At 34.5% G+C, this 23549-nt stretch overlaps 1 pseudogene; it reads right to left on the minus strand.

Moving 5' to 3' along the window:
• Positions 1 to 18891: 18891 nt before the first annotated feature.
• On the minus strand, positions 18892 to 19826 carry LOC124104050 (olfactory receptor 4F21-like; annotated as a pseudogene).
• Between the last annotated feature and the right edge of the window lie 3723 nt (positions 19827 to 23549).

Genomic DNA, 23549 nt, shown 5'->3' on the forward strand with positions numbered 1-23549 from the left:
CTTATAAAAATAGGAACTGTAAAAATAGTTCATTCAAGAGGTTTCTAATGGATTTTAAACTATCAGCTTCTGATTAAAGATAAAACATCAAAATTAAATCAAGGAAGGAAGCCTGCTAGCACTATGGTTCAATAATATATTGCAAATTATAACAGAAGTTTAAATAAAGTAATACCATTGTAAGAAGGTAGTAGGATTGTAATTATTGCTTGTCAAATCACATAACTCCCTGCTTCAAAATCTTAAGAAAATTATATAAGAAATATTTATATAATTTAATAACATTATTTAAACATAAAAACTCAGTAAAAACTGCTAAAATATGATGAAAAGTGTTTTTTATAAAGGAAATATGGAAAAATATGCATTGTTTTGAAATATGTTTTCTGATACATTTGAAACATTAAATAAGTTTGGAATTCAAACCATGTTAATAAAAGTAAGAAGACTCTAAGTTATATAACTACCAGTCCTCATTGAAATAATCCAGTGGATATATAACAGAACAATGCAATATGAACCAAATTCTACTTCAAAACAAGGGAAGTTATGAAAAGGAGAGTTGGAGGAGGAGGAACTGAATGCTTTCTATAAGGTAAATCAGAATATATCATAAACTACAATAATTAAATCATGATAGAATTATTCTTAGTGGAACAGAATATATTTTTTAAAAATCTAGAATTAGATGCACATTAGGCAATTTAGTAAATGGAAAAGAAGGAATTATGATTACAAAGCAAAATAAAGTATATTTAAAAGCCATAGTATTCCATATTTAATCATTCATGTCAATATTAGACACACAGAAATATACAGGCATTACCCCATGTCTTATGTTAAAATAAGATCAGGATGTATAGAAGGCTTTAAGGTAAAACATAGGTATGAAATTTTTATAAAATGTGTGTAGATTTTTTTAACACTTGAGGTTAAGAAGCCTTTGTAAGTTAACTCCAAATTGAGAAGCTGGATTCCAGTTTTAAATTGTTTCCTGAACAGACTAGCACACCTGTGGCTGCTGAGGACTGGGAGGCAGAGCTGCTCAGTCCACCTGAGGGCAAGGTGAAGTGTGGGCTCACTGCACAGGGGGATGTGGTAATAGCCATCACCCTTAGCTGTGTCCTTTGTCATAGAATAAACTTTAAGGAAATAAACAGACAAACAGAAAAATGTATGGGCAGTCTCAAAAGTTTCATTGCTTAATCATGAGTATTCTTCTAATCTTGAGTGGAAGCTAGTTGCTTAAAAGGAGATCAACTAGGTAAGTAAATGGATGGATTCTCCTTATACACAGGCTTTACAAATTACTTTCAATACCTTAATGAGCATGCAAAGAATACCAGTAAATCAAGGGAATATTATAATTTTAATGGGAGTGAAGTGGATAGCGATTTCTATGAGTAAATATTCAAGAGTAATTAAATTTTCTAAGGGTTGTAGGATTTAAATAATTTTATGCTTGTTTCTTTGTCCATGACTTCATTTGCTCCTTTTAAAAAGACATATTTATTGATTTAAAATGAGATGTATTACAATTAATGAAGGGAAAAAGGATAGTTATATAGAGCAATTTCCACATTAAAAGTCAAGGAATAGTTTGGCACACAGAAATTTCTAAATGAGTTTTCTCTATAATGAGGAGTTTGATAACGTTTAGGAATATCTATGTGAAATATTTATATTAACATAATATATTTATTTGTATTAAATATAAATATTAATGTTTAACCTAGAAGTTTTCAGAGTGGGAACAATGATTTAATCGCTGTGGCAAAAATAAAAAGGGCATGTCTTTTCATGTTGTATCAGTAAGAAGGCACTGTCCAAGATACATGTATTGCTTTTAATTTTTATGGTTCTTGTCTTCAGAGAGAGAAGGAATGGAAGAGTCAATGTATTCCATCTACAAATTAAGCTATTGATATAGCTTATACTTAAATTATTTCACATACCATTTAAAATATTATGGCTTTGAAGAATATTTTGAATCTATCTTACTACATAATTCAACCTAAAGACCAGATGATAGAAAATAACTTGAGTAAAAATAATTCATGAAGTGAGCTAATAAAGAAAATCAGGGACAGGCAGAAAAAATGAATGATGGTGAACAAAAACGTGAATGTGGGGAATAATGATGCAAGCTGATGCTTTGGGATTAAAGGATGAGCATCCCACCTACCTGTGCCAGCAGAGAGTTCCCCTAGCAACTTCAAGGTATGAGAAACATAGATAGGTTTGTTCCTTTTAAAGTCATCATTACTTCACAAGACACACAGCTATTAATAGCTCTTATTTTTAGGAATGAAGCCAATTATCAGGACTGGAATAATAACAAGTATCTGCCTTGGTGCTGGCTTTCTGGAGAAAATAGTTCTTTCCTGTACATTATTTCCCCCAGGGGTCAAATGTCATTAGCTGCAGAATAGAGCAAAATGGAAACTGACCAATTCCTAGTGATAAGTAGTAATTAAATGGCTCTGAAAACACCTTTTTTTAAAAAAAAAAATGGACGTTAAATGTTTACTAGATTTTAAAAAATTATCAAAATCCCTAATTATATCTGTTTCGCATTAATATCAGGCTAATGCTACTATGTTCCCTTACCTGTTCATTCCTCTTATGGTTTTGAGAAATAACAAAGTAGGATTTGAGGATAACAGAAGTGTTTACAATAAAGAGAATATTAAAAATTTTCATGTGTAGTTTAATAACTAAAATTATTCTATGTCAAAGGCTTTTTTAAGAAAAAGTGTTGGGGATGAAAAGCAATGTATATTCCTGGGTTAATTATACTTAAAGGGGTTATACACAGTCTTCCAAAACAACTTATTGAAGAATTACAATGGGCTTCCTTGCAGGTTTTCTGTGATTTGTATTTGTACAAGTGTTGTTTGGGATCCCTTCAGTTTACTATAATGAACTATAATATTCTATTCATGTTTAAATAAAGAAAAGATATTTATATAAGGTGATATTTTATTTTATTTTTTTTCTGGAGGCATTAGGTTCCAGAGTTTCAGTCATTTTGAGCCAAGAGAACAGAACTTTTATGATAAACTTACCTGTCATTTCCCAGCATATGAGCTAGAAAAAATAGTTGATAACAAAACAACAAGAGTATGAAGAGTCTGAGAATTAATTGAACTTGTAGTCCAGAACAAGAAGTCTGAATTTCTCCTGCTTAGGACAGATGCCAAGGAATTATGTCTGACCCACAGACTAACAAGCCTAGTTAATCTACACATGTGTGCAACCTGGTTTTTGTTTCTGTAAATGGTACCTGCTTTTGTGAGACCTGGAGAGAAAAAAATCTAGCTTCTTCTCCACAGTTTGATCAAATGGCACAAACACCATTTTCCAATGTGCCATCTTTTCCCACTTCTTATGCAAATGTGGCCACCTGGGATCCAAGCAAGGTCCCTGGGCAGGGCCTCTGATAAGAACTTGATCAAAGTCAGAAGAGGTAATCTGTTTTCTTTTACCAATAGTTAAGAAATATGAATATTTGTATTCCCATATTAATGTTAAATAAAATTCATTAATTATTTGTAAATGAAGAAAGACATTTTATTATATTCCCACAGCCTTTGATACAAGCTTAGTGAATATCATCTTCTTCATAGATATATTGTCATTTCAGTTCTCCCCATGCCTCAAAGAACCATTAAGTGTAACTTACATCCCATCGTTCTCTGTGCACTTGGTGGTGCAGTTCCCGCTTCTCCAGGACTTAATTGATGCATATCATCATTCTTCTGAGTCAACATCATAATAGGGTAGGAAAGGTGGTTTTGTGTCTGAAGCTTGAGTATGCAATTTTTTAATACAGCTCTTCATAAATTTAAACATCCGGTATTCCTGTTACTATTTTGTCACAAACCATGTATCAGTGTCACTTCAGGTACACTGTGAAGCAGCAGTCTTGACAGAATTAGATTTCCTTTAGAAATACCTGTAAAGATGTATTCAAACTAAAAAGTTTTTTTTTTTTTTTTTCTCAGCAAGAGAAACAATAACAGAGGTAAATAGGGAGCCTACATCCTGGGAACAAATTTTTACTCCTCACATTTCAGATAGAGCCCTAATATCAAGAGTATACAAAGAACTCAAAAAATTAAACAATAAGAAAACAAATAACCCAATCAACAAATGGGCCAAGGACCTGAACAGACACTTCTCAGAGGAGGATATACAATCAATCAACAAATACACAAAAAAAGCTCACCATCTCTAGCAATCAGAGAAATGGAAATTAAAACTACTCTAAGATACCATCTCACTCCAAAGAATGTCAGCCACTATGAAGTCAAACAACAATAAGTGCTGGCAAGGATGTGGGGAAAAGGGTACACTTGTACATTGCTGGTGGGACTGCAAATTGGTGCAGCCAATTTGGAAAGCAGTATGGAGATTCCTTGGAAAGCTGGGAATGGAACCGCCATTTGAACCAGCTATTCCTCTTCTCGAACTATACCCAAAAGACCTTAAAAGAGCATACTACAGGGACACAGCTACATCAATGTTCATATCAGCACAATTCACAGTAGCTAGACTGTGGAACCAACCCAGATGCCCTTCAATAGATGAATGGATAAAAAATGTGGCATTTATACACAATGGAATATTACTAAGCACTAAAAAACAACAAAATCATGGCATTTGCAGGGAAATGGATGGCATTAGAACAGAAGTGAAGCATAAGTGAATCCCTAAAAAACAAATGCTGAATTTCTTATTTGATATAAGGAGGGCAACTCAAAACAGAGCAGGGAAGAAGAGCATGAGAAGAAGATTACCATTAAATAGGGACGAGAGGTGGGAGGGAATGGGAGAGAGAATGGTAATTGCATGGAAGATGGAAGGAGACCCTCATTGTTATGCAAAATTACATATAAGATGGTGTGAGGGGGAAGAAAAAAGAGAGAGAGAGAAATGTGTCACAGTAGATTGGGTAGAGAGAGGTGATGGGAGGGAAGGGGAGGGGGGAATAGGAAGGGTAGCAGAATACAATAGACACTAATATGGCTGTATGTATAAACCAATGTGATACTACAATCTGTACATGTGGAAAAATAAGAATTCATACCGCATTTGAATCAAATGTATGATATGTCAAGATCATTGTAATGTTTTGAGCAACTAATAAAAAAATTTAAAAAAAAAATAGAGAAATACCTGTAAAGGGAGAAAGACTATAGGCAAAATCACATGAAACGGGAACAGGAGCAGGCAGAGAAGACCTCCATAACAAAATGCCAGCATCTCTCTACTGACAATGCCTTTCATCAAAGAGGCAAAGTGTAAGTGATGGCAAGAAAGTGCAGAAGAGGGAAATTTTGGTACAATTTTGGTGGAAATGCACATTAGTACAGCCATTGTGGGAAATGGTATGAAGGTTCCTCAGAAAATTAAAAATAGAACTACCATATATGATACAACAATTCCACTATTGGGTATTGATCAAAAAAATAATTCAACATGTAGAAGAAATGTCTATACTCCCATGTTTATTGTAGCACTATTTAAAATAGCAAAGATGTGGAAACCACCAAAGTGTCCACCAGCTGATGAATGGAAAAAAAAGATTGGTACACATTCACAATGGAATATTATTTAGCCATAAAAAGATAGAAATCCTGTCATTTGAAATAACATAGATTAGCTAAGTCTTCATTATGCTAAATCAATTAAGCCAGGCAAGTAAGACAAGGACAACTCCCCTGTAGAATCTAAAAATGTTGAACCATGGAAGTTGTAACCAGCATGGTGGTTCCCATATGCTGGAAGAGTAGACGAAGGAAGACTGGAAAGATGTTGATCAGTGGGTACCAAGTTGTACAGTGGGGTGACTAGAAAATGATAATAATGTATTCCATATATATTTTTATTTTATTTTTTCTTTTTAGATATACATGACAGTTACTGTATATTTTAAAATGGAGAAAAGATCTTGAGTTCTCATCACACAAAAATGTTTGAGGAGATGGTTGTGTATACCCTGTTTTCAGTATTACACAATGTATTACATGTATGGAAACATCATGTTTCCCCATTAATGTGTGCATTTTTGTATTACACATTTAATTTTTAAATAAATATATAAACAAAAATCAACACTGAAAAAATATATGAAGTACTTCTTTACAAGAACAGGGGAAAGGAAGGCGAATTGCATGGAATAGCCTCAGACTGCAGGGCAGCTCTAGGGAGGTCTTAACCAGGTTGATGGGAGCTCCTGGGCAAAGACTGGAACTTAGAGAAATTCTGAATTGGGTGGAAATGCCCAGGCTCTGGCACACTCATTTTTATCAATCACTGGATTGGAGATTGAACAGTGATGTCCATGTGAATGCTGCTGGAAAAACTGCAATGGCAACAACTGGATCCTGTCTGCAGCTGCAGTCCTTGAAGCAAGGGGTATCTTAAGGTGGGGGTCAAAGGATATTAATTTCCTGAGGGGAAGCACGGTGCTAGCTCTTCCCTTCCTGCTGTATTATGGGTTAAAGCCAGTTGAAGACTTTACTGAGTTTTTCTTGGAGCTCCTACTCTTGGTTTTGTTTAAACAGAGCCCCAACTCTACTTGCTAATATCCCTTTGCCTCTAAAATACCATCTGGTCTATTTTCCATCTGTTTTCACTCTGATTCCTGCACATCATTATGGTTGTCATCTTTTGGGGAAATATACATAATATTATTTATAAGAACTTTCTAATATTTATAGTGAGGTTTTAATAAATCTTTCATTGTTATTTTATTGATTTTAAAATAAATGTCAGCAGAATGCATTACAATTCTTATTACACATATGCAGCATGATTTTTCATATCACTGGTTGTATATAAAGTATGTTCACACCAATTAATGTCTTCATACATATATTTGGATAATGATGTCCATCATATTGCACCATCTTTGCTAACACTCTGACCCCTCCTTTCTCTCCCATCATTCCACCCTATATAGAATCTATTCCTCCCATGCTCCCCCTCCCTAACCCGCTATGAATCAGTCATCTTATATCATAGAAAACATCTGGCATTTATTTTGGAGGGAATTGGTTAACTTAGCATTATCTTCTCCAACTCCCTCCATTTACTTGCAAATGCCATGATTTTATTCTATTTTATTGCTGAGTAATATCCCATTGTGTATATATGCCACATATTTTTTCCATTCATCTACTGAAGGGCATCTAGGTTGGTTACACACTTTTAGGTATTGTGAATTGTGCTGCTATAAACATCGATGTGCCTGTGTCCCTGTCATAATGCTGTTTTTAATTCCTTTGGGTATACACCAAGGAGAAAGATAGTTGGGTCAAATGGTGATTCCATTAACAGTATTCCAAGGAATCTGCATATTTCTTTCTTTTTAAAATTTGTTTCAATTAGTTACACATGACAGTACAATGATCTTGACATATACAGTTGAATCAGATGGGATATAATTTCTCATTTTTCTGAGTGTACAGGTTGCAGAATTACATTAGTCATGCAGTCACGTATATACCCACAGCAATAGTAATGTCTATTTTATTCTGCTGTCCTTCCATTCCCCCCTTCCCCTCCCCTCCCCTCCCATCACTTCTCTCTACCCAATCTAATATGACACAATTCTTTTTTTCTCCCCTCACACTGTCATATCTGTATTCTGTATAACGAAGGGGGTCTCCTTCCATCTTCCTTGCAATTCCCCTTCTCCCTCCTTTTCCCTCCCACCTCTCTCCCCTATCTAGAGGTAATTTTCTTCTCATGCTCTTCCTCCCTACCCCATTTTGAGGCTCCTCCTTTATATCAGAGAAGACATTCAGCATTTGTATTTTGGGGATTGGCTAACTTCATTTAGCATATTCTGCTCTAATGTCATCCATTTCCCTGCAAATGTCATGATTTTATTCTCTTTTATTGAAGAGTAATATTCCATCATGTATAAATGCCACATTTTTTTTTATCCATTCATCCATTGAAGGACATCTAGGTTGGCTCCATAGACTAGCTATTGTGAATTGTGCTGCTATAAACATTGATGTGGCTGTGTCCCTATAGTATGCCATTTTTAGGTCTTTTGAGTATAGTCTGAGAAGAGGAATAGCTGGGTCAAATGGTGGTTCCATTCCCAGTTTTCCAAGGAATCTCCATACTGCTTTCCAAATTGGCTGCACCAATTTGCAGTCCCACCAGCAATATATGAGTGTACCTTTTTCCCACATCCTAACCAACACTTATTGTTGTTTGCCTTCATAATAGCTGCCATTCTGACTGGAGTGAGATGAAATCTTAGAATACTTTAGATTTACATTTCTCTAATTTCTGGAGATCAGAAAGATTTTTTATATATTTTAATAGCACAATAATTAAGACCAAGAATCAATAAATGGGATGGATTCCAACTAAAAACATTCTTCTCAGCAAAAGAAATAATCTGTGAGGTGAATAGAGACCCTACATCTTGGAAGCAAATTTTTATCCTCACACATAAGATAGAGCACTAATCTCCAGGGAATATAAAAAACTCAAAAAGCTAAATACACACACAAAAACAAATGACCCAATCAATAAATTGGACAAGGACCTGAACAGACACTTCTCAGAAGAGAATATACAATCAATCAACAAATATATGAAAAAATGATCATTATCTCTAGCAATTAGAGAAATGCAAATTAATCATTTTTAAGATGAAAACTATTATTTAATGAATAATAATGCTACTATGACAATGTATAGTGATTTGCAATTTCCCCATTATCCACAGTAAACTGTTTACATTACTAACAACAAAAGAACTGTGTATAAATATAGTACATAACATGTTCAAAAGAAAAAAGAAAATGCAAAGAAACAAAATTCTAGACAGACATACTACTGGTTATAATGTATCCCAAGTATTACCCAATAGAACATGTTCTTGGCTTAGAACATCTGAATTCTGATTAATAGTGGTTTTTGAGCATTCTTGAGCTGAAATAGTATTTTCTTTTTCTTTTTAAAGTGTTCTTTCTATGACTTCCCTATGGGGAAGTGGAGCAAAAACAGGAAATCTGAAGCCTGCGCTTCCATGAAAATGGAACTTTTATAGTTAAAAATGGTAATTCCCTTTCCCCCAACAGGGTTCATTAAAGATCATGATTCATGGGGCCAATTTTGTCAGTGGCTCCCCTTTAGAGCTCTATTATATGACTTAAGATTAACATTATGAAACAGAGAATAATACCCCATCATATTTTTGATAAATCTGTTTTCGTTTAGATATTAGATATTCCCCAAAAGCTAATGTGTGAGACAATACAAGAAAGTTTAGAGGTGAAAGGTTTGGGTTGTGAGAGCCTTAACCTATTAGTGAATTAATCCCCTGATAGAGATTAAATGAATGGTGACTGTAGGCAGATGGGGTGTGGCTGGAGGAGGTGGGTTATTTTTTAATTTTTTTATTATTTTTTTAATTTTTATTATTAGTTGTTCAAAACATTACATAGCTCTTGACATACCATATTTCATACATTTGATCCAAGTGGATTATGAATGCAAATTAATCAATTTTTAATGTAACCCTTTCCACTCACTTTTTAAAGAGCTTTGGAAGGCATAATTTACAAATAATAAACCAGAGATATTTGAAGTGAAATGTAAATAAAGAAAAAAAATAAAGAAAGGAAGGTCAAAAACTTTACCCATCAAAAGCAAAATACATACAGTTATCAAAAATGAATATTGTGAAAAATGTCCATTAAAACATCTTCCTCCTAAATAGTTTTTCCAATTCTTGAATGAATCTGTCCCTTCTGCCAGAAAGACTTGTTTTTAAATGCCCAGCTCTAAAATATATCTTAGGCTTTATATTTTTTTTCAGACTGAATCCAGAGCAATAATTATTTTACATATTTCAAATAAAAATATACATTTCTTGCACATAAATATATTACTAAATGGATATGTAGATAAATAATTATTTGATCCAAAGTCTACTGCAAATAGAGGAAAAACTGTTCATCAAGTCATTTGAGAGAGGGGGTTTAACTACCAAAAGTGACCCCATACACTGAATGCACATTTATATTATTATATACTGTATAGCCTCACACTTTTTTAAATTGGTTGTTCTAAACATTACAATGCTCTTGACATATCATATTTCATACATTTCATTCAAGTGGGTTATGAACTCCCATTTTTACCACATGTACAGATTGCAGAATCACATTGGTTACACATCCACGTTTATACATACTGCCATACTAGTGTCGTACTTTGCTGCCTTTCCTATCCCTTTCCTAACCCCCTCCACTACCCTACTCTCCCATCATCTCTCTCTACCCCATCTACTGTAATTCATTTCTCTCTCTTGTTTTTCCCCCTTCCCCCTCACATCCTCTTATACGTAATTTTGTATAACAATGAGGGTCTCCTTCCATTTCCATGCAATTAATTCCCCTTCTCTCTCCCATTCCCTCCCACCTCTCGTCCCTATTTAATGGTAATCTTCTTCTCATGCTCTTCTTCCCTGCTCTGTTTTGAGTTGCCCTCCTTATATCAAAGAAGAAATTCAGCATTTGTTTTTCAGGGATTCACTTATGCTTCACTTAGCATAATCTGCTCTAATGCCGTCCATTTCCCTGCAAATGCCATGATTTTGTTGTTTTTTAGTGCTTAGTAATATTCCATTGTGTATAAATGCCACATTTTTTTATCCATTCATCTATTGAAAGGCATCTAGGTTGGTTCCACAGTCTAGCTATTGTGAATTGTGCTGCTATGAACATCGATGTAGCTGTATCCCTATAGTACACTCTTTTTAGGTCTTTGGGGAATAGTCCGAGAAGGGGAATAGCTGGTTCAAATGGCAGTTCCATTCCCAGCTTTCCAAGGAATCTCCATACTGCTTTCCAAATTGGCTGCACCAATTTGCAGTCCCAACAGCAATCTACAAGTGTACCCTTTTCCCCACATCCTCACCAGCACTTGTAAGTGTATTTCTTCAAAAACACATATTCCTTGGCCTGAGTAATTCCACCCATTGTCATACATTGACTGGTTCTGGACTCTCAGTGGTAAGAAAAATATCATTTAGAGACTAGTTGAAATAATAGTTATGTGGTAGTCCTTCATGGAATATAATAAAATTGCAAGCTCATTTGTTTTTGAATGATTCAACTTTATAATTTCACTTGTCTTCACTGAAATATTTATAGTTATAAGTCAGAGAGCACTAAGTGCATTTTTCATTTTTTTTTCCTTTTTCTTCTCTCCCTGACTCCCTCCTTTTCTTCTTCCTTCCATGTCTCTTTTCCTAGCTCACTTTCTTATTCCCTTATTCTTTTCTCACTTTCTCTCTTTAACTTCTTCCATCTCAATTTCAATGACTTTTCACTTACTATTTTTAGGCAATAAACTGGAAAATTAAAAACTAACAATTTGCAGATATTATATGCCAGCTCTCTATTAGACACATTTTCAGAACGCTATTTTAATAATAGCAACATTTATTGCCATTTGGCAGATGTGAAAACTTGATTTTTCCTAACATACAGTTAGAATAAGGCAAATGTATAATACAAATTGAAGTCTGTCTAATGCCAAACCTCCAATAAAAACTCCGTGCTGGACATGGCTTCAGATAGGAATCATAATTTTGAGAAGACTAAGAATTAATAATATTTGTGAAATAAGACATATTGTTCTATGATAGATAATAAAATACAAATAAATTTAAATTGCCAATAATTAGGGATGACACATGTTTATGTTAAAATAATTTCAAATTCATCACTTGTTTGAGCTTGACCATACTTTATCCTACTAATTATAATGTATCTTTGTATGCAGCTTTTTACACTTTGAGCACATGATAGAAAAGACAGAATCCAAAAATAATTATAAAATATTAGGGCGAATTAAATCTCTTGTAAAATCTACCATCCCAAGCCTGGGCATCTGGGAGTTCGTAAAAGTACAGAATGACTTTTTATTTTGTGACTTTGTGAAATTGCTGTAAAAAGTCCAGAAGCCTCAGGAATCAGTAGGAAGAAAAAAACCTGTAATAGTTCTAGGTAGCACATCATCTAAAGAGCAGATTCAACTATGGAAAACACTCAAAACCCAAAAAACATTCTAAAATTAGTGGATGAAATGCAGTGGAAGTTTAAAAACAGATTTGCTTACTATACTGGTTTCACCCGTGACACCAGAACCTCACTGAATGACAAGGCTTACCCGACATTCTACCTTAATCTCAAGCCAACTCCAGTTTTCTTTCTGAGGTGACCCATGTTGGTGACAGTGTGTGCACCTCACCATGGTGTATAAACAATGTGATGAGTAGACTCCAGCTAGTAATCTTCCAGGGCTGATTTTAAATCAGGCCAGGTGTGTGGAGAGACTTTTGCTTTCATGCCCCCTTGGGGATCCATAGCTTCCAGTCTCCCTTGATTTGAAGACATCATGTGATAGTGCACCCTTTCAATGCTGGGTGCAAGTTAGACCAAGTTACAATATAAGAAAAAAAGTTTAAATAAAAGGTAAATTATTCTGTCCAGGATATGAAGAAATTGTACATTGTTGGTTTGCCCCATGAAATGGTACAGCAGCTATGAAAACCAGTACAGAAATTCCCCAAAACATTAAAAGTACAATTCTCCTAGACCAGAAAGCTATTGTCCTCACTTATCTACAATTTCACTTTCCATGACTCAGTTACCCACTATAAACTCTGGTCTAAATGAGAGGTGAGTACAGCACAGTGGACACTTTGAGGGGAGAGGAGAGTGTACAAACTCAATTCTACAGTGCACTGTGACAATTGTTCTTTTCATTAGTTATACTTACTACTCCCATGGTGTAAATTAAACTTTTCATAGGTGAGTATGTACAGGAAAAAGCATTCATGTGAGGGTTTGTTGGTTTCAGTCACTTGCTGTGGATTATGGAACGCATTCTTCCTGGAAAGGGGGACTACTGAACACATGTTCATCAGTGGAGATTTCTTCCCTGTTTTTCTCATTGACATTCTTTATTTTCAGTTAATTTCATGTGAAATGTGTGATTATTACCTCCCATTTGCATTTTTTTCTGTCCCAGAAACCTCCTCGTTCTTTACTTATATCCTTCTCTCCCTATTGTTTCTTTACTACTTTCATTTATTTTCTCAAATTTTTACATGAACAGGTGAAAATTGGTTGGACATAACTAATGGATGCTCTACCATCCATTATTATTAGTTGAGGCCTAGGGTCCAAAGTCATCTCAGTCAGAGAACCTACAAGAATCAACGCTTTTTCCCAAGTTGTCATGATTGAGACCTTTCCTGGTACTGCCTCCTTCAATCACTAGACCCGTGGACTCACTCACAGATGTGAAACAGCATAATCCAGGCTACATGCTTGTGCATGTCCCATAGCTATGAAGTGAAGGGGCTCTGAGAGGCAGCATCTCGTCAAGAACATTGGTTCTGTAAACCTTGAAGAAGTAGTATGTCATTTGTGATGCAACAAAGCAATTATTTTCAGTGTGTAAATGTATTGTATTTGATGGTTTAATACTTTTCATTTTAGTGATGATATAATTTACATGAAAATCACATGAAAAGTTTTAAGTTTACAACTATACACTTACATTTGGAAAACCATCACACATTCAAATATACAACAGTCTCATGTATAGAAGAAGTCATGGATGAAATAAAAAAAATATTGAGAGGTAAATAAGAATACAAATACAATATATCAAGATCTCTGGGACACTATAAAGGCAGTGCTAAGAGGAAAGTTCACTGTATTGATCTCATTCATTAGAATTCAATAGAAAGTCAATGAATAAATGACCTAATATTACATCTCAAAGTCCTAACAAAAGAAGAACAAATCAAAACCAAAAGCAGTAGAAGAAAGGAAATAATCACATCTGAAATTAATGAAATTGAAACAAAACAAACAATTAAAACACTGACAAAACAAAAAATTGACTCTCTGAAAAAAATTTTAAAAAATTTGATAAACCCATAGCCATGCTAACTAAGAGAAACAGAGTGAAAACTCAAAAATTAGTAAAATTTGTGATAAAACAGAAATATCAAATGCACACTACTGGAATACAGAAGAAAATAAAAAAATTATTGTGAATATTTATACTCCAATAAAATAGAAAATCTTGAGTACATCAACAAATTTCTATAGATACATGAACTACCCAATCTGAAGCAAAAGGGTATGTGCAATTTAAATGCATCAGTTTTAAATAATTAAATGGATGATGCCATCAAAAGCCTACCAACCAAGAAAAGGCCAGGACCAGACAGATTCTCACTCAAGTTCTACCTTCAAAGAAGAACTAACACCGATACTACTCAATGCATTCATGTGGAGAGACTTTTGCTTTCATGCCCCCTTGGGGATCCTTAGCTTCCAGTCTCTCTCTCTCTCTCTCTCTCTCTCTCTCTCTCTCTCTCTATATATATATATATATATATATATATATATATATATATATATATATATATATATATAAAAGGTGGGAACCATTTGGAACTCCTTCCATGAGACTACTATCACCCTGACACCAAAACCAGACAAAGACAATTTAAGGAAAGAAAACTATGGCCCATATCCTGATGAACACACATGAAAAAATTCTCAATAAACTCTGGCAAATCACATACAAAAACATATTAAAGAGATAGTGCATCACAATCATGGGGGCTTCATTCTAGAAATGTAAGGTTGTTTCTACATACAGAAATCAAAAACATAATCCATCATGTCAACAGACATAAAGAAAAAGAATTATGATTACCCCAAAAGGTGCAGAAAAGGTATTTGACAAAATACAGCACCCCTTCATGTTCAAAATACTAGAAAAAAGTAGGCAAACTAAGATCATACCTTAGCATTGTAAAAGCTATATATGCTAAAACCAAGACCAAAATAATTCTAAATGGAGAAAAATTGAAGCCATTCACTCGAAAAACCAGAACAAGACAAGCATACCATCTTTCACCACTTTTATTCAACATTATCCTTGAAACTCTAGCCAAAGAAATTAGACAAAAGAAAAAAAATAAAGGGATATGAATAGGCAACAAAAACTATCACTATTTGCTGATGACATGATTGTAAAATGTAGAAGATCCAAACAAGTCCACCAAAAAATTCTAGAACTAATAAATGAATTCAGCAAAGTAGTAAGACATAAGATCAATACCATCAGTCAAACACATTTCTATACATCAGTGATGAATCCATTGAAAGAGAAATGAGAAAAACCACCTTATTCACAATAGCCTCAAAATAAATAAATAAATAAATACATAAATAACTTTAAATTTATCTAAGAAAACAGGTGAAAGACTTATACAGTAAAAATTACTGAACACTACAACAAGAAATTGAACAAGACCTTAGAAGATAAAATGATCTCCCATGCTCTTAAATAGGCAGAATTAATACTATCAAAATGGCCTTACTAACCAAAGCGCTATACAGACTCAATGTGATTCCAATTAAAATACCAATGATATTCTTCAGAGAGCTAGAAAAGGTAGTCATTAAATTCATTTGGAAAAACAAGACCCAAAAGAGCCAATGCAATCCTTAGCAACAAGAGTGAAGCAGTTAGCATCACAATACCAGACATTAAACTATACTACAGATGATAGTGGTGGTACATGCCTGTAATAACAGTGGCTCTGGAAGCTGAGGCAGGAGGCTCATGAGATCAAAGCCAGCCATCCTCAGTGAAAGTGAAATGCTAAGCAACTCAGTGAGACCCTGTCTCTAAATAAAACACAAAATAGGACTGGGGATTTGCTCGGTGCCCCTGAGTGCCCCTGAGTTCAATTTCTGGTACACAATTCCTCTGGTACACCCCCACAAGAAAAAAATTAAACTGATCTACAGGCCAGAGTAATGAAAACAGCATAGTATTGGCACCAAAACAGACATGTAGATTCCTGGTACAGAATATAATACACAGAAACAAACCCACATAAATACAGTTTCTCATACTAGACAAAGATGCCAAAAACATTCAGAGGAGAAAAGAGCCTCTTCAACAAATGGTGCTGTGAAAACTGAAAATCCATATGCAGCAAAATGAAATTAAGCCCCTATCTCTCACCCTACACAAAAATTCAACTCAACGTGGATCAAAGGCTTAGACACTAGAACAGAGACACTGTGCCTAATAGAAGAAAAAGCAGGCCCAAATCTTCATCATGTTGGCTTAGAATCTGACCTCCTTAACAAGACTCCTTAAGCACAAGAAACAAAATCAAGAATCAATAAATGGGATGTATTCAAATTAAACAGCTTCTTCTCAGCAAAGGAACCATTCAAAAACATGAAGAGAGAGCTTACAGGATGAGAGAAAATATTTACCACAGGCACCTCAGATACAGCATTAATCTCCAGGACATATAAAGAACTCAAAAAATCTTAACACCAAAAAATCAAACAACCCCATCAATAAATGCGCTAAGAAACTGAGCAGACACTTCACAGAAGAAGAAATGTAATGGATCAAGAAATATATGAAAGTGAAAGTGAGGTACTAAGTAACTCAAAGCAACTCAGTGAGACCCTGTCTCTAAATAAAATAAAAAATATGGAAAATGTACAATATCTTTAGCAATTACAATAATGCAAATCCAACATCTCTAAGATTCTTCTCTTTCCAGTAAAATGCAATTATCAAGAATACAAGCAACAATAACTGTTGGCAAGAATGTGTGGGAAAATGTACACTCAGACACTGTTGTTGGGCCTGCAAATTGGTGCAACCACTGTGGAAAGAAGTATGGAGATGCCTCAGGCAAGATCAGGCGCGTTCAGGGTGCTATGGCCATAGAGATGGAGATACCTCAGAAAACTTGGAATAGAACCACCATTCGACCCAGGTATCCCACTACTTACTTTATACCCAAAGGACTTAAAATCAGCATACTACAGTGACACACCCACAACAATGTTTATAGCAGCTCAATTCACAATAGTTTAATAATGGACCTAATACAGATGACCTTCAACAGATGAATGGATAAAGAAAAGGTGGTATATATACACATGGAATATCACTCAGCCTTAAACAAGAATAAAATTATGGCATTTACAGGCAAATGGATGAAGGTAGAGAATATCACGCTAAGCAAAATAAGCCAATCCCAAAAAACCAAAAGCTGAATGTTTTGTCTGATATGTGCATGCTAATTCACAATGGGAAGGGGGGTTGCTATGGAAGAATAGATGTACTTTGGATCAGGCAGAAGAGAGTGAAGGGAAGGGAGAGATATGGGGGTAAAAAATATAGTAAAATGAATCAGACATTACTACCATATGTACATATATTATAACATGACCAGTATGATTCTACATCATGTACAACCAGAAGAATGAGAAGTTATATTCCATTCATGTATGACATGTCAGAAAGCTTTCTACTGCCATGTATAACTAATTAGAACAAAATTTTAAATACATTAAAAAAACAAATATACAATAGTCCATTATATCTCAGATATTCCTGAGGTACGTCGTTGTTAACCAAGCCCCACATCCCAACTCAGGCAACCAGAACTCTGATCTTTTTCCTATTATTTTTGCCTTTTTTTAGTTTTGAAATTCACTCTGATTGTATCTACATAAGGTTCTCAGCATGATATTTTGATATCCATATTGGTAGCAAAATGTTTTCTATGTTCAAACTAATTATTATTATCCATCATTGCACATAAAAACTTCGTGGGTGTTTATGTGTGTGTGTTTGCATGTTGGGAGCATTTAAACATTCCCAGCAAATTTTCAGCATACAATACCAAATTATAAACTATGTTGTTCTTGGCTTTTGTTGATTTATTAATTCTAACATTACTTTTTAAAATTTGACCTAATTGTACCTATTTCCTTTTCAACTCTATTTTGGCAATCCCATTTCTCCTCTGTTCCTATATGTTGAATTTTTTGTGAGGGAGGGTACTGGGGATTGAACCTAGGGCCTTGTGCATGCATGACAAAAACTCTATCAACTGAGCTATATACCCAGCCTTATGTTGAACTTTTTTGGTAAGATTTACACATAAAAAATCATACATTAGTTTTCTTTCTAATTCTGGTTTATTTCCTATAGCATAATGACCTCCAGTGTCATCAATGTTGTCACAATTATGTCCTTTTTACATGCTGAATTTTTAATTTCCTTTATTTGCATATTTACACATTATACATTCATTTAACTTTTGATAATAATTCATGGGTATAGTTTGAAATAGGGTCTCCTTAATTTGCCCAGGCTGGCATGGTCCTTGGGATCCTCATATCTCAATAACCGAAGTACCTGGGATTACAATGTGCTCCACTGTGCCCAGCAATCATGCTATAATTTTAAAACAGAAATGATAAACTATTCAAAGAAACTTGGTAATTACTATATGATCTAGGTAAAATATATACACTGTATGGCTCAGGAAATGTAACTCAGAACCATAATAAAAAAATAAAAACGCTTTGCAATTGTTAGGATGGCTATATTATTTTTCTTTAAAAAAAGGAGAGAAATACAACAATTTAAGTTTGCAGTTACTTAGAAAATATGGGACATAGAGGAGATGATATTATAGCTTTCTTATGGTAAAGTGATCACAAGGTAAATCATGCAACCTTGTTTATACACATTGCTTCTGCTTCCTAAAAAAAACCATATTACATTGGACATATTTCTGATGTTAGCAGAAAGCAGGGAGTAAATTCTGTAGAGGAGGAGTAGGCATAATCCTACTATAGATAGGAGCAGGTCAGCAAGGTACATGCCAATATCATTTGAGCACATTAAGTACCAGATGCCTAAGGAGAGGGGTCCATCACACAGGTGAAATGAGTTCCTGAGCTCTCAACAACGGACTAGTCAGGAGAATCTGTCAGAATGATGCTGATTAATCAGTCTTTCAGTTGCTAATTTTATATCTTTGTTTCTTAATGTATATATGATAGGATTCAAGGCAGGGGTGATAGCAAAGTCAACTATAAACATGTATTTATCAACTGATGATTCCGGGAAAGGCCACATATAGATAAATATACACGGAGTGAAATAGAGAACCACCACAGTGATGTGAGCTGACAATGTGCCAAGAGCCTTGGACAAGTCCCCAGAGGAACTTTTCCAGACAGTGACCAAAATGAAGACATAGGAAAGGAGGAGCAGCAAGAAGGTGATCAGGCTCATGAATCCACTGTTGGCAGTGCCAAGAAACTCAAACATGGCTGAATCTGAGCATGCAAGTTGTATGACCCTGGGGAAGTCACAGTAAAAGCTGTCTATGGTATTAGGACCACAAAAAGGCAAGTTTACAATCACAGAAAATTGAGAAATAGAATGGATTGTTCCAGTTACCCAGCTAATGACTACAAATAAAATGCATTTTTTGGGGCTCATAATGCTCAAGTAGTGGAGAGGCTTACAGATGGCTGCATACCTGTCAAATGCCATGGCTATGAGCAGCACCATTTCTGTTCCTCCCAAAATGTGAATGAAGCATATCTGTGCCATACAGCTTTGGAAAGAAATTACTTTCTTCTTCTTTATCAGGTCTGTGACCATCCTGGGAATTGTGGTGGAGGGAACTCCCACATCAATGAGGGAAGGTTGGCCAGCAGGAAATACATAGGAGAATGTAAGTGAGAATCAGTGATTACCAAAAAGATGATGAAAAGATTTCCCAGTATGATCCCTAAGTACAGCAATGAGAATGTCAGCTTGAGAAAAACTTTCATTTCCCAAGATCCAGAGAATCCCAGAAACACAAATTCAGAAACCACAGAATCATTAAATCCATCCATTGACTTGGCCAGGAAAGTTGTTTCCAAACATCTGTGGATAAAAAGTGAGGAAGGATCAGATTCAGTGGTATAAAATGTGCTCCTCATAAGTCCTGCTAGTCTATTGTATGGTTCACAGAAATGATAGTTAGAAATGATTGAACCTGATAGAAAACAAAGTGCAATATAAAAATTATAGGAATATACCATATAACAAATGAAACAGCATCATGTATATCATATGAACACAGATGGGTTACTCTCCTTTTTGTTTCATGAGCAAGCTTTTTGTTTTGTTTTGTTTGCCTCTTAAGGATTTCTATGGTTTTTCTGCCACTACTCTGTAAATGTTCTCTCATAATCTCAAGTGCCAATAATTTCAGCTATTCCTAAGTTAATGCTTTTGTGGTAATTCAAAAAATATTTTTAGCTGAATTTCTTACTTCACTTTCAGAGTTTCCAGGCCAAATTGTTTAGTACATTTCACCGTATTTCATTTTTGTGTTTTATTTATTTATTTATTTATTTATTGAACAATTTACCATGGAGGCCAGGGCACAAATTGAGATTCATAATATTTAACTGATGCTCATCATAATGTATACAAGTGAAGCAAGGGGACAAAAAGACATCAATATAGTTAATAAATAATTGCGTCCAATCAGGAAGGTGGATATTGGTTGGAAAGGAAAGAAAATCAAATACTTCCCTTTTTCCCTCCTCATTTCAAAGCCCTTTCCCTTCCTGCTCTAACATTCTGCTAATGTCACCTGCCTCAGGAATTATTCCTCCTTGCAGGGAGTTATAGGAGTTGTTAATTAATGTCTCCTGAGCTGCTGCTACCTTCCTTGATCACTCCACCATTTGGCCCACCATTTGTACAAATAAGTAGGATGAGGAGAGAAAAGGGGCAAGATAAAGGGAGAAGAGGGCAGGAGAACACAGGAAATCTAAAATGTATAAAAGGGTCAGGTCAGTCCCACTTTTTTGGACACCCTGCTCTGGGCCTCCTTCTTTCTCCCAGAAGTCTGTTTCTATACTTTCAATAAAACTTGCTTTCTACACTTGTCTCAGCATTTCTCAGGTGTTAAATCTTCACATCTGGGAAAACATAACTCAGCCCTGATTGGTTCTCATCACTGGCAGCAACACAAGGACTTACATACTCAACACAAAATTGCCTACAATGACAGAATACCTTTACAGTGTAAAATATGATGATTAAACCTTTATAAATTTAATAGATAACATTTATGAAATGGTTTTTCATGCAAAGCACTAAACTTGGCCCATTATTGGATTTAAACTACATAAAATTCCATTTAATAAAAAAAATATTTAAAAACTGAATTTCAGAGGGATGAAGTATTATAACCAACACTTGAATCCAGACCTCAGCCAATGATAATCACACACCTAACCATGGTACTCTGCTCTTCAAGGCCAGTGTCCTCAAGTATGCAGTACACATCTATTCCAAACATCCATCAATTAAACTGCATTTGACCTTTAGTATCTTTAAATTATTAATGTAATAACTTTAAAAAATCCTTTAATTCCATGTCCCCTTTTAATTCTTCCTTTTCTCTCCAATTTTTCAGGGATAAGTTTGTCTTTACTTTTCCTTCATTCAACTGAACATTCTGGATCTATAGATTTATTTTGCAGAGAAAGAAATTTTAATGCTTAATATCCTATGCAATATGATATTTTAATATTAATTTGCTTAATATCCCTGAAGGATTTGTTACTTTTTGTCATGACCTTATTGCTATAAATTTTCCTACCCTTGGCTTTGTGACTTCTATAACCTTGTTCCCCTTCCCACTTCTTGTTAACAGAAAGTCTATTTTTTCAGGTAGGGGGATGAATTTTATCTATCTAAAATCTATCAATTTTAGACAAAATGACTCTACTCCAGATCAAGATCACAATGCATTATTTTTCTAAATCTATTGTTCTAATTCCATTTCCTCCACCATGAATTTGTCTAAGATGGGGCCTATGATCCAGGACTGTTGGATGAGATGTACTCCAACATTTCCTCTAGAGGACTTTTCTTAAACAAAAGGATAAATCTTTATGTAGAGAGGGATTTATTTATCTATCTATCTATCTATCTATCTATTTATTTATTTATGTTAAGTTATAGATGGACACAATCCCTTTATTTTATTAATTTATTTTTATGTGGTGCTGAGGATTGAACCCAGTGCCTCACACTTGCTAGGCAAGCACTCCACCATTGAGCCACACCCCCAGACCAAGAGAGGGATTTTTTTTTCTGTATTTATTGTTAATGCTAAGCTTAAAGGTGAAACAACCCAGAAATTATAAAACATAAAATAAAATAACAATGAAGAATTAGAAAGATCCTAGGACTTGAAGGGCATATTGCACAACTTATATAAAGCTGACGGTGGTCACTACAGATCCTGTAATGTGTAAAAATAATAATAATAATTTGTTCCACTAAAATCTAGTTTTCTGTTAATCACACATGACTACAGTCTTAATATTTCTACAAAAGTTCTCTCTTAATTGTTCTTTATACTTCCCACTTCTCTGTAACTTTTCTATATGAGACACTGATTATTTGTCACCTGCTAATATTCAATAATTGACATGACTCAGAGTTTTGAACCAACTGTCTCTTTTAAAATCCAATACTGGCTTACTCATTTAAGTTAGTACATACATTTTGACTTCTAAGTCAACTTTATTCTTGAACCCCAGAATCATAAGTCCAATACTGTTTGTGGTATAACAAATGGGAGATCCACCTCCACCTTCAAGTTAAAACTAAACTAACCTAAAACTGAACTCGTCATCTTATCTACCATCTTATCTACCATATCCAGCTCCAGACTTCACATTAACTCTAATAAAATCTAACTTCCTCCAATGTCTTAATAAATGTCATTAGCATTCTTCCAGAAATCCAACACAGGTGTTTGTGTGGAACTCTTCTCCTTCCTTCACTTTTAATATCTGGTTGCACACTTTTTATTCACAAATAGTTCTAAATAAACTCCAGTCTCTCAATTTCCATTGTCATTTTATTCTACTTTAATTTTTTATATTTTGTCATCCTGAAAACCAAAAGGTAATTTATTGCATGATATCTTTGCTTTCCTTTTTCCCCAAGTCCACACTATTGTGTACTAATCTTCTAGAGGAATCCATGTAAAGATCAAATACACTCCTGTGACTTTGTAATTTACATCCTTTGATGGCTCTATCTAGGGGAAATTCCACACATTACAACACAAAACTTATGTGTGATAAAGCATCATTTGATTCAGAGGGTATTTCCTTAATGATGTTAGGAAATGAATATACAATGTAGTTATGGAGTCAACTTCAAAACTGATTTCTATTTAACTTAGGAAAATAAGAACTGTTAAAAATAGTCCATTCAGGATGTTTCTAATGGACTTGAAGCTGCAAGCTAATGATTACAGGTAAATCATTAAACTTAAGTCAAGGAAAGAATCCTGCTAGCATTATGGTTCAATAATATATGACAAGTTAGAGAGAAAGATGAATTCAAGTAATACCATTGAAAAGAAGGTAGTAAAATTGTAATTGTTGCTTGTCAAATCACATAACTTCCTGCCTCAAAATGTTACATGGAAAATATTAAATTTAATAAGATTATTTAAATATAAAAACTCAGTAACAACCTATTAAAATATAAAATGTGTTATTTATAAAGGAAATATGAAAATATGCATTGTATTG

Source organism: Marmota monax, unplaced genomic scaffold (genome assembly GCF_021218885.2).
Source record: "Marmota monax isolate L192 unplaced genomic scaffold, Marmota_monax_Labrador192_F-V1.1 WCK01_AAM20220418_F8-fsc00001, whole genome shotgun sequence".
In the NCBI taxonomy this organism is placed as follows: domain Eukaryota; kingdom Metazoa; phylum Chordata; class Mammalia; order Rodentia; family Sciuridae; genus Marmota; species Marmota monax.